This window comes from Rhinoderma darwinii, chromosome 5, assembly GCF_050947455.1.
Source record: "Rhinoderma darwinii isolate aRhiDar2 chromosome 5, aRhiDar2.hap1, whole genome shotgun sequence".
Taxonomy (NCBI): Eukaryota; Metazoa; Chordata; class Amphibia; order Anura; family Rhinodermatidae; genus Rhinoderma; species Rhinoderma darwinii.
The window spans coordinates 309,717,162-309,731,429 of NC_134691.1; positions in this window are offsets into that span (position 1 = coordinate 309,717,162).

The following is a 14,268-nucleotide window of genomic DNA, read 5'->3' on the forward strand; positions in this document are numbered from 1 at the left end:
TTTTCCCGGCCATGACCCATTTCTGCAGAATTTGCCACTCAGGTGTCTTTGGCTCCTCACTTTTCCAACATTTCCACACCTATAAACAAAGATAATATTATCATGGTGCCACACACTGTGCCCCTAAATATAACAGCACCAAACACTGCGCCCCTGAATAAAATAGTACAAACGCTGTGCCCCTAAATATTATAGCACCATAGACTGCGCCCCTGAATATAATTGTGTCAAACACTGTAGATAGCACCACACACAGCCCCCTGTAAATAGCGCTACACAGTCCTCCCCCTCTGTAAATAGCGTCACATAGCCCTCCCCCTCATGTATATAGTGCTACACAGAAATCCCCCTTAGATATAGTGATACACAGCGCTCCCCCTTCTATAAAGTGCTATACAACAATCCCCCCTTGTATATAGTGCTACACAGCAATCCCCCTTAGATATAGTGCTACACAGCGTCTCCCCCCTTGGACCTGCAGCTCTTGTAATTGCTCAGTATAATGTCCCCCCGTAGCTGCCCCCACAGTATATTGCCACCCATAGCGGCCCCCACAACATAATGCCCCTCATAGCTGCCTCTACACAGTATAATGCCCCCATAGCTGCGACAGTATAATGTCCCCATAGCTGCGACACAGTATAATGCCTCCATAGCTGCGACACAGTATAATGCCTCCATAGCTGTGACACAGTACAATGCCTCCATAGCTGCGACACAGTATAGTGGCTCCATAGCTGTGACACAGTATAATGCCCCATAGCTGTGACACAGTATAATACCCCCATTGCTGCGACACAGTATAATGTCCCCATAGCTGCGACACATTATAATGCCTCCATAGCTGTGACACAGTATAATGCCCCATAGCTGTGACACAGTATAATGCCTCCATAGCTGTGACACAGTATAATGCCTCCATAGCTGCGACACAGTATAATGCCCCCATAGCTGCGACAGTATAATGTCCCCATAGCTGCGACACAGTATAATGCCTCCATAGCTGCGACACAGTATAGTGGCTCCATAGCTGTGACACAGTATAATGCCTCCATAGCTGTGACACAGTATAATGCCTCCATAGCTGCGACATAGTATAATGCCCCCATAGCTGCGACAGTATAATGTCCCCATAGCTGCGACACAGTATAATGCCTCCATAGCTGCGACACAGTATAGTGGCTCCATAGCTGTGACACAGTATAATGCCACATAGCTGTGACACAGTATAATGCCTCCATAGCTGCTACACAGTATAATGCCCCCATAGCTGCGACACAAAATAATGCCTCCATAGCTGCGACACAGTACAATGCCTCCATAGCTGCGACACAGTATAATGTCCTCATAGCTGCGACACAGTATAATACCCCCATTGCTGCGACACAGTCTAATGTCCCCATAGCTGTGACACAGTATAATGCCCCATAGCTGTGACACAGTATAATGCCTCCATAGCTGTGACACAGTATAATGCCTCCATAGCTGCGACACAGTATAATGCCCCCATAGCTGCGACAGTATAATGTCCCCATAGCTGCGACACAGTATAATGCCTCCATAGCTGCGACACAGTATTGTGGCTCCATAGCTGTGACACAGTATAATGCCCCATAGCTGTGACACAGTATAATGCCTGAATAGCTGCGACACAGTATAATGCCTCCATAGCTGCGACACAGTATAATGCCTCCATAGCTGTGACACAGTATAATGTCCCCATAGCTGTGACACAGTATAATGCCCCCATAGGTGCGACACAGTATAATGCCTCCATAGCTGTGACACAGTATAATGCCTCCATAGCTGCGACATAGTATAATGCCCCCATAGCTGCGACAGTATAATGTCCCCATAGCTGTGACTCAGTATAATGCCTCCATAGCTGCGACACAGTATAGTGGCTCCATAGCTGTGACACAGTATAATGCCCCAAAGCTGTGACACAGTATAATGCCTCCATAGCTGCTACACAGTATAATGCCCCCATAGCTGCGACACAGAATAATGCCTCCATAGCTGCGACACAGTATAATGCCTCCATAGCTGCGACACAGTACAATGCCTCCATAGCTGCGACACAGTATAATGCCTTCATAGCTGTGACACAGTATAATGCCCCTATAGCTGTGACACAGTATAATGCCCTCATAGCTGCAACACAGTATAATACCCCCATAGCTGCGACACAGTCTAATGTCCCCATAGCTGCGACACAGTATAATGTCCCCATAGCTGCGACACATTATATTGCCTCCATAGCTGTGACACAGTATAATGCCCCATAGCTGGGACACAGTATAATACCCCCATAGCTGCGACACAGTATAATGCCTCCATAGCTGCGACACAGTATAGTGGCTCCATAGCTGTGACACAGTATAATGCCCCATAGCTGTGACACAGTATAATGCCTCCATAGCTGGTACACAGTATAATGCCCCCATAGCTGCGACACAGTATAATTCCTCCATAGCTGCGACACAGTATAATGCCTCCATAGCTGCGACACAGTATAATGCCTCCATAGCTGCGACACAGTATAATGCCTCCATAGCTGTGACACAGTATAATGCCCCCATAGCTGCGACACAGTATAATACCCCCATAGCTGCGACACAGTATAATGCCCCCATAGCTGTGACACAGTATAATGCCTCCATAGCTGCGACACAGTATAATGCCTCCATAGCTGCAACACAATATAATGCCTCCATAGCTGTGACACAGTATAATGCCTCCATAGCTGTGACACAGTATAATGCCTCCATAGCTGCGACACAGTATAATGCCTCCATAGCTGTGACACAGTATAATGCCCCCATAGCTGCAACACAGTATAATACCCCCATAGCTGCGACACAGTATAATGCCCCCATAGCTGTGACACAGTATAATGCCTCCATAGCTGCGACACAGTATAATGCCTCCATAGCTGCGACACAATATAATGCCTCCATAGCTGTGACACAGTATAATGCCTCCATAGCTGTGACACAGTATAATGCCTCCTTAGCTGCGACACAGTATAATGCCTCCATAGCTGCGACACAGTATAATGCCCCCATAGGTGCGACACAGTATAATGCCTCCATAGCTGTGACACAGTATAATGCCCCCATAGCTGCGACACAGTATAATACCCCCATAGCTGTGACACAGTATAATGCCCTCATAGCTGCGACACAGTATAATACCCCCGTAGCTGTGACACAGTATAATGCCCCCATAGCTGCGACACAGTATAATGTCCCCATAGCTGCGACACAGTATAATGTCCCCATAGCTGTGACACAGTATAATGCCCCCACAGCTGCGACACTGTATAATGCCTCCAAAGCTGTGACACAGTATAATGCCCCCACAGCTGCGACACTGTATAATGCCTCCATAGCTGTGACACAGTATAATGCCTCCATAGCTGTGACACAGTATAATGCCTCCATAGCTGCGACACAGTATAATGCCTCCATAGCTGTGACACAGTATAATGCCCCCATAGCTGCAACACAGTATAATACCCCCATAGCTGCGACACAGTATAATGCCCCCATAGCTGTGACACAGTATAATGCCTCCATAGCTGCGACACAGTATAATGCCTCCATAGCTGCGACACAATATAATGCCTCCATAGCTGTGACACAGTATAATGCCTCCATAGCTGTGACACAGTATAATGCCTGCTTAGCTGTGACACAGTATAATGCCTCCATAGCTGCGACACAGTATAATGCCCCCATAGGTGCGACACAGTATAATGCCTCCATAGCTGTGACACAGTATAATGCCCCCATAGCTGCGACACAGTATAATACCCCCATAGCTGTGACACAGTATAATGCCCTCATAGCTGCGACACAGTATAATACCCCCGTAGCTGTGACACAGTATAATGCCCCCATAGCTGCGACACAGTATAATGTCCCCATAGCTGCGACACAGTATAATGTCCCCATAGCTGTGACACAGTATAATGCCCCCACAGCTGCAACACAGTATAGTGGCTCCATAGCTGTGACACAGTATAATGCCCCATAGCTGTGACACAGTATAATGCCTCCATAGCTGCGACACAGTATAATGCCTCCATAGCTGCGACACAGTATAATGCCTCCATAGCTGCGACACAGTATAATGCCTCCATAGCTGTGACACAGTATAATGTCCCCATAGCTGTGACACAGTATAATGCCCCCATAGGTGCGACACAGTATAATGCCTCCATAGCTGTGACACAGTATAATGCCTCCATAGCTGCGACATAGTATAATGCCCCCATAGCTGCGACAGTATAATGTCCCCATAGCTGCGACACAGTATAATGCCTCCATAGCTGCGACACAGTATAGTGGCTCCATAGCTGTGACACAGTATAATGCCCCATAGCTGTGACACAGTATAATGCCTCCATAGCTGCTACACAGTATAATGCCCCCATAGCTGCGACACAGAATAATGCCTCCATAGCTGCGACACAGTATAATGCCTCCATAGCTGCGACACAGTACAATGCCTCCATAGCTGCGACACAGTATAATGCCTTCATAGCTGTGACACAGTATAATGCCCCCATAGCTGTGACACAGTATAATGCCCCCATAGCTGTGACACAGTATAATGCCCTCATAGCTGCAACACAGTATAATACCCCCATAGCTGCGACACAGTCTAATGTCCCCATAGCTGCGACACAGTATAATGTCCCCATAGCTGCGACACATTATATTGCCTCCATAGCTGTGACACAGTATAATGCCCCATAGCTGTGACACAGTATAATACCCCCATAGCTGCGACACAGTATAATGCCTCCATAGCTGCGACACAGTATAGTGGCTCCATAGCTGTGACACAGTATAATGCCCCATAGCTGTGACACAGTATAATGCCTCCATAGCTGGTACACAGTATAATGCCCCCATAGCTGCGACACAGTATAATTCCTCCATAGCTGCGACACAGTATAATGCCTCCATAGCTGCGACACAGTATAATGCCTCCATAGCTGCGACACAGTATAATGCCTCCATAGCTGTGACACAGTATAATGCCCCCATAGCTGCGACACAGTATAATACCCCCATAGCTGCGACACAGTATAATGCCCCCATAGCTGTGACACAGTATAATGCCTCCATAGCTGCGACACAGTATAATGCCTCCATAGCTGCAACACAATATAATGCCTCCATAGCTGTGACACAGTATAATGCCTCCATAGCTGTGACACAGTATAATGCCTCCATAGCTGCGACACAGTATAATGCCTCCATAGCTGTGACACAGTATAATGCCCCCATAGCTGCAACACAGTATAATACCCCCATAGCTGCGACACAGTATAATGCCCCCATAGCTGTGACACAGTATAATGCCTCCATAGCTGCGACACAGTATAATGCCTCCATAGCTGCGACACAATATAATGCCTCCATAGCTGTGACACAGTATAATGCCTCCATAGCTGCGACACAGTATAATGCCTCCTTAGCTGCGACACAGTATAATGCCTCCATAGCTGCGACACAGTATAATGCCCCCATAGGTGCGACACAGTATAATGCCTCCATAGCTGTGACACAGTATAATGCCCCCATAGCTGCGACACAGTATAATACCCCCATAGCTGTGACACAGTATAATGCCCTCATAGCTGCGACACAGTATAATACCCCCGTAGCTGTGACACAGTATAATGCCCCCATAGCTGCGACACAGTATAATGTCCCCATAGCTGCGACACAGTATAATGTCCCCATAGCTGTGACACAGTATAATGCCCCCACAGCTGCGACACTGTATAATGCCTCCAAAGCTGTGACACAGTATAATGCCCCATAGCTGTGACACAGTATAATGCCTCCATAGCTGTGACACAGTACAATGCCTCCATAGCTGCGACACAGTATAATGCCCCCATAGCTGCGACAGTATAATGTCCCCATAGCTGCGACACAGTATAATGCCTCCATAGCTGCGACACAGTATAATGCCTCCATAGCTGTGACACAGTATAATGCCCCATAGCTGTGACACAGTATAATGCCTCCATAGCTGCTACACAGTATAATGCCCCCATAGCTGCGACACAGTATAATGCCTCCATAGCTGTGACACAGTATAATGCCTCCATAGCTGTGACACAGTATAATGCCTCCATAGCTGCGACACAGTATAATGCCTCCATAGCTGCGACACAGTATAATGCCTCCATAGCTGCGACACAGTATAATACCCAAATGGCTGCAACACAGTATAATGCCTCCATAGCTGCAACACAGTATAATGCCCCCATAGCTGCAATACAGTATAATACCCCCATAGCTGCGACACAGTATAATGCCTCCATAGCTGTGACACAGTATAATGCCCTCATAGCTGCGACACAGTATAATGCCCCATAGCTGTGACACAGTATAATGCCCCCATAGCTGCGACACAGTATAATGTCCCCATAGCTGCGACACAGTATAATGCCCCCATAGCTGTGACACAGTATAACGCCTCCATAGCTGTGACACAGTATAATGCCTCCATAGCTGCGACACAGTATAATGCCTCCATAGCTGCAACACAGTATAATGCCCCCATAGCTGTGACACAGTATAACGCCTCCATAGCTGTGACACAGTATAATGCCTCCATAGCTGTGACACAGTATAATGCCTCCATAGCTGCGACACAGTATAATGCCTCCATAGCTGTGACACAGTATAATGCCCCCATAGCTGCAACACAGTATAATACCCCCATAGCTGCGACACAGTATAATGCCCCCATAGCTGTGACACAGTATAATGCCTCCATAGCTGCGACACAGTATAATGCCTCCATAGCTGCGACACAATATAATGCCTCCATAGCTGTGACACAGTATAATGCCTCCATAGCTGTGACACAGTATAATGCCTCCTTAGCTGCGACACAGTATAATGCCTCCATAGCTGCGACACAGTATAATGCCCCCATAGGTGCGACACAGTATAATGCCTCCATAGCTGTGACACAGTATAATGCCCCCATAGCTGCGACACAGTATAATACCCCCATAGCTGTGACACAGTATAATGCCCTCATAGCTGCGACACAGTATAATACCCCCGTAGCTGTGACACAGTATAATGCCCCCATAGCTGCGACACAGTATAATGTCCCCATAGCTGCGACACAGTATAATGTCCCCATAGCTGTAACACAGTATAATGCCCCCACAGCTGCGACACAGTATAGTGGCTCCATAGCTGTGACACAGTATAATGCCCCATAGCTGTGACACAGTATAATGCCTCCATAGCTGCGACACAGTATAATGCCTCCATAGCTGCGACACAGTATAATGCCTCCATAGCTGCGACACAGTATAATGCCTCCATAGCTGTGACACAGTATAATGTCCCCATAGCTGTGACACAGTATAATGCCCCCATAGGTGCGACACAGTATAATGCCTGCATAGCTGTGACACAGTATAATGCCTCCATAGCTGCAACATAGTATAATGCCCCCATAGCTGCGACAGTATAATGTCCCCATAGCTGCGACACAGTATAATGCCTCCATAGCTGCGACACAGTATAGTGGCTCCATAGCTGTGACACAGTATAATGCCCCATAGCTGTGACACAGTATAATGCCTCCATAGCTGCTACACAGTATAATGCCCCCATAGCTGCGACACAGAATAATGCCTCCATAGCTGCGACACAGTATAATGCCTCCATAGCTGCGACACAGTACAATGCCTCCATAGCTGCGACACAGTATAATGCCTTCATAGCTGTGACACAGTATAATGCCCCCATAGCTGTGACACAGTATAATGCCCTCATAGCTGCAACACAGTATAATACCCCCATAGCTGCGACACAGTCTAATGTCCCCATAGCTGCGACACAGTATAATGTCCCCATAGCTGCGACACATTATATTGCCTCCATAGCTGTGACACAGTATAATGCCCCATAGCTGTGACACAGTATAATACCCCCATAGCTGCGACACAGTATAATGCCTCCATAGCTGCGACACAGTATAGTGGCTCCATAGCTGTGACACAGTATAATGCCCCATAGCTGTGACACAGTATAATGCCTCCATAGCTGGTACACAGTATAATGCCCCCATAGCTGCGACACAGTATAATTCCTCCATAGCTGCGACACAGTATAATGCCTCCATAGCTGCGACACATTATAATGCCTCCATAGCTGCGACACAGTATAATGCCTTCATAGCTGTGACACAGTATAATGCCCCCATAGCTGCGACACAGTATAATGCCCCCATAGCTGTGACACAGTATAATGCCTCCAGACCTGCGACACAGTATAATGCCTCCACAGCTGCAACACAATATAATGCCTCCATAGCTGTGACACAGTATAATGCCTCCATAGCTGTGACACAGTATAATGCCTCCATAGTTGCGACACAGTATAATGCCTCCATAGCTGTGACACAGTATAATGCCCCCATAGCTGCGACACAGTATAATGCCCCCATAGCTGTGACACAGTATAATGCCTCCAGACCTGCGACACAGTATAATGCCTCCACAGCTGCAACACAATATAATGCCTCCATAGCTGTGACACAGTATAATGCCTCCATAGCTGTGACACAGTATAATGCCTCCATAGTTGCGACACAGTATAATGCCTCCATAGCTGTGACACAGTATAATGCCTCCATAGCTGCGACACAATATAATGCCTCCATAGCTGTGACACAGTATAATTCCTCCATAGCTGTGACACAGTATAATGCCTCCTTAGCTGCGACACAGTATAATGCCTCCATAGCTGCGACACAGTATAATGCCCCCATAGGTGCGACACAATATAATGCCTCCATAGCTGTGACACAGTATAATGCCCCCATAGCTGCGACACAGTATAATACCCCCATAGCTGTGACACAGTATAATGCCCTCATAGCTGCGACACAGTATAATACCCCCGTAGCTGTGACACAGTATAATGCCCCCATAGCTGCGACACAGTATAATGTCCCCATAGCTGCGACACAGTATAATGTCCCCATAGCTGTGACACAGTATAATGCCCCCACAGCTGCGACACTGTATAATGCCTCCATAGCTGTGACACAGTATAATGCCCCATAGCTGTGACACAGTATAATGCCTCCATAGCTGTGACACAGTACAATGCCTCCATAGCTGCGACACAGTATAATGCCCCCATAGCTGCGACAGTATAATGTCCCCATAGCTGCGACACAGTTTAATGCCTCCATAGCTGCGACACAGTATAATGCCTCCATAGCTGTGACACAGTATAATGCCCCATAGCTGTGACACAGTATAATGCCTCCATAGCTGCTACACAGTATAATGCCCCCATAGCTGCGACACAGTATAATGCCTCCATAGCTGTCACACAGTATAATGCCTCCATAGCTGTGACACAGTATAATGCCTCCATAGCTGCGACACAGTATAATGCCTCCATAGCTGCGACACAGTATAATGCCTCCATAGCTGCGACACAGTATAATACCCCCAGAGCTGCAACACAGTATAATGCCTCCATAGCTGCAACACAGTATAATGCCCCCATAGCTGCAATACAGTATAATACCCCCATAGCTGCGACACAGTATAATGCCTCCATAGCTGTGACACAGTATAATGCCCTCATAGCTGCGACACAGTATAATGCCCCATAGCTGTGACACAGTATAATGCCCCCATAGCTGCGACACAGTATAATGTCCCCATAGCTGCGACACAGTATAATGCCCCCATAGCTGTGACACAGTATAACGCCTCCATAGCTGTGACACAGTATAATGCCTCCATAGCTGCGACACAGTATAATGCCTCCATAGCTGCAACACAGTATAATGCCTCCATAGCTGTGACACAGTATAATGCCCCCATAGCTGCGACACAGTATAATACCCCCATAGCTGCGACACAGTATAATGCCCTCATAGCTGCGACACAGTATAATAGCCCCATAGCTGTGACACAGTATAATGCCCCATAGCTGCGACACAGTATAATGTCCCCATAGCTGCGACACAGTATAATTTCCCTATAGCTGTGACACAGTATAATGCCCCCACAGCTGCGACACTGTATAATGCCTCCATAGCTGCGACACAGTATAATGCCTCCATAGCTGTGACACAGTATAATGCCCCCATAGCTGCGACACAGTATAACACCCATAGCTGCGACACAGTATAATGCCTCCATAGCTGTGACACAGTATAATGCCCTCATAGCTGCGACACAGTATAATAGCCCCTTAGCTGTGACACAGTATAATGCCCCATAGCTGCGACACAGTATAATGTCCCCATAGCTGCGACACAGTATAATTTCCCTATAGCTGTGACACAGTATAATGCCCCCACAGCTGCGACACAGTATAATGCCTCCATAGCTGTGACACAGTATAATGCCCCATAGCTGTGACACAGTATAATGCCCCATAGCTGTGACACAGTATAATGTCCCCATAGCTGTGACACAGTATAACGCCCCATAGATGTGACACTTTATAATGCCCCCATAGCTGTGACACAGTATAATGCCTCCATAGCTGCAACACAATATAATGCCTCCATAGCTGCGACACAGTATAATGCCTCCATAGCTGTGACACAGTATAATGCCCTCATAGCTGCGACACAGTATAATAGCCCCATAGCTGTGACACAGTATAATGCCCCATAGCTGCGACACAGTATAATGTCCCCATAGCTGTGACACAGTATAATTTCCCTATAGCTGTGACACAGTATAATGCCCCCACAGCTGCGACACAGTATAATGCCTCCATAGCTATGACACAGTATAATGCCCCATAGCTGTGACACAGTATAATGCCCCATAGCTGTGACACAGTATAATGCCCCCATAGCTGTGACACAGTATAATGCCCCATAGATGTGACACAGTATAATGCCCCATAGATGTGACACCGTATAATGCCCCATAGATGTGACACAGTATAATGCCCCATAGATGTGACACAGTATAATGCCCCATAGATGTGACACAGTATAATGCCCCATATGTACGTACCTAATAAATAAAAAAACATAATTACTTACCTATCCCGGTTCCCACAACGGTGGGGGATGCTTCTCTTCCTCTGCACTGTCCCGTGAGTGACTCCGTGCAGACAGGCGCGATGACGTCACTACATCGCGCCTGCCAGCACCGAGCCGCTCACGGCAGAGTGAATGCTGGAGCGAGGCTCCAGTATTCAACCCAACTGAATCTGCGTCCTGCGGACGCAGATTCAGCTGGAAGCGGGCAGTGCGGTAGCGCTGCATAGTTTTTTTAAATTGTGTGCGGTTCGGGCCATATTATAATCCACCATTGGGAGAGACAGCACTATGAAAGAAGAGGGTCTGGCTTACTTCCTATGCCTCATCACAATGCCAGCCCCCTAACATTCACGTGGTTTGATGACGCTCCAACAGAAGAGAGGAGGAAACCACTTTTGGTCACGTGGGCATGTTTTGCTGAGACATCAAAAAGAAAATACCTACTGAATTTCCACGTGACAGTCTTGTCAAACGGGGTATCACTGCTCTAAAAGTAGAACTAGTATATCAGTAAATAAGCTAATTTTAGTTAATTAAATGATTGGCAGACAATTTTTTTTCGCCGGAAAACCCCTTCGCCAATGATCATTAAAGGGGTTGTGTCATCAAGTTTATCCCTTATAAAAAAAAAAACAGCTGCCAAGCAATCAGATGATCTGCAGAGGTTGATGAAACAACCCCTTTACCTCCTTTACCATCCAAAAAGGATGAAAAAGTTTGGATGCGATACCCTGCTTTGTTCCTTTTCACATCTGTGTCGGAGACTCAGTTAGGGGCCCCTGTCGCAGATTCTGTTTTAGCCAGACAAAATAGCACAGTATGCAGCACTATTTTGTCTGGAAAAATGATGGAAAACATGGCGGAAACTGGACGGAACAAATTAAAGTCAATGGTTTCCATCAGGCGCCTTCTGTTTTTCCCCTTATGACATCCTCTGACGGAAAAGAATAATGAAAGATGTGAACAGGATCTTAGAGGAACCGTTCCTAGTTCCCACTCATGACCTGCAAGGGCTAAGAGGAACATTGGAGTGGGGCATTTTAATGACTATCCTGATGCCTGAATAATTGCATACAATACAAAGCAAAAGTGAAACGAAAAGAAAAAAATGTGCTAACAATCTGGTTACACGCACCTTTAAAAAGTGAAATGTGAAAGAAAATGAATACCTGTTTCATGCATATAATATTTTCAACAAAATTCACATTTTAATTGAATTGAAAAAAAAATACAATATCGTGTCTGGAGACTTCACAATCTTTCATTATAAAAGGTTTTTTTTAAATTAAATTCTTTTTTTTAGTTCTATCAGCGGAAAATTAATATTACCCTGATATTTTGGACACCACATCAGTTAGCTCAGTCATATAAAAAATAGAAAACCTGGAAAAGGTGGCTATAAATACATTTTAGGATCACTGCATAGTGAGTTTCAGATGTAGAACCATTGTTTTCTTACTACTTAGCCAGCCAGCAGTCTTATGCTCTCCAACAATTAGAGCACATAATATCAAACCCCTAGGACATGTGTCTACATAACAGCTTGTTGTATCAACTGCACAGAGCAAAAGTCATGTCTTCGCTTTCCAAGCTGTTCAAGAAAAAATTCTGAAGATTCCACTATGCCTTTCACCTATGTTTGTATTCCAAACATTGCCATTTTAGTAGTACTGCTAAGCTAATGAGGGCTGTCGACCATAGTGCTGCACATGTAATGAACTTCACCTGCTAATTTTTATTGTGAATGTTAACATACACTTTATACAATAAACTCATATATTGTACCCATGCTGAGCTTGATATACCCGTTGGGAACTGGTATTTAACTCACCTTTGTGATCACTGTGGCCATCACCCCACAGGAAGGGCTAGGATCAGAGAAAACTCAGATCCCAGTCGATTAAGCCTTGGGATGTCCTACGCAGTCTGACACTATCAGCACTGATTTAACTATATAGAGACACACCCCAAAAAATTACATCATTAACCTATCCAAATACGAGCTCAATGAATCATAAATGTCTGTCTTGGAGAGGGGCCTGTCGTTTGTCCCGACGAACAAATATGATTCGTTCACCTGGACAAAGGACATAGCCCTCTTCTCAAGAAAACTTCACTGGCATAAGTTCTTTAAAGAAAGAAAGAAAGAAATGTATTAAGTTCAGACACAAAAAGAGCGTGTTCTCAAGCACTCACTGCCATTGCCACACTATCTGTCACGCCGTCATGCTCACTATCTCCCTGACAAGCCAGTAAACCTGGTAAAACGCATATAAGCAGGAGCTCTAGTTAGAATTTATGGACTTTATTACAGGGACAGGTTCCAGAGACAACGGGGTCATTCTTTTTAGAACGGATGCGCGGTATGTTGTCAACAGTTAGGAATACATTAGACTATAGAGACAGGCAGAATACCACTGTGTAACTCCTATGATCCTGAGCAATCCTGCTGTACATACTATGGAACGTAAATTGAGTATTTGGCAAGCTAAATAATACTAAATTGTGTATTTGCTATACGTCTTAATAGCACAATCGATACTCTTATTGTTATTCAATTTTTATATGGTTAAAAATTAAAAGTTATATCTTATATATTATTCCTTACTCTATATATTTGCTTCTAAGTAGGAGGGTATAACGGGAACCAGCCCATTGAATTATTACTGGGAATATACAATACTATTCAGTATTGCTGTTTTATGGGGAATACAAGTATTTACTAATTAGAAATGTCAAGAGAGCACACAAGACCTCTTTACTGACTTTATTGTTAACAAGGAGAAAAACAGGTTTGGGGAAGTCCCTTGACGCTGCCCAATTGTAGGTTGGTCTGTGATTAAGTATCTAAACCACAAATAATTTATTTAAGGATATGTCAACAACCACAACGACATGTTTCTAAACCGGACCAGCTTCTTCCTCAGGCTTACACCTTCACGCAAGACGCCCAGACCGGAGCCAAATCTGCAGCCTCATTATATGTAAAACTTACTTTTGGATGTTGTGCAGAACTTTTAATCTCTCTTATTTTGGATTATGCAATATGGGCGCTGCTTGTGTTTCGGAATCCCTTTCGTTTAGCTCTTTAATGACTGCATAAAGATTATTAATTTGTGGAATGTACTACTTGAATGGTTGCTTATATTTGTTATTTATTAGGTAACCCAAGTAGTTTTT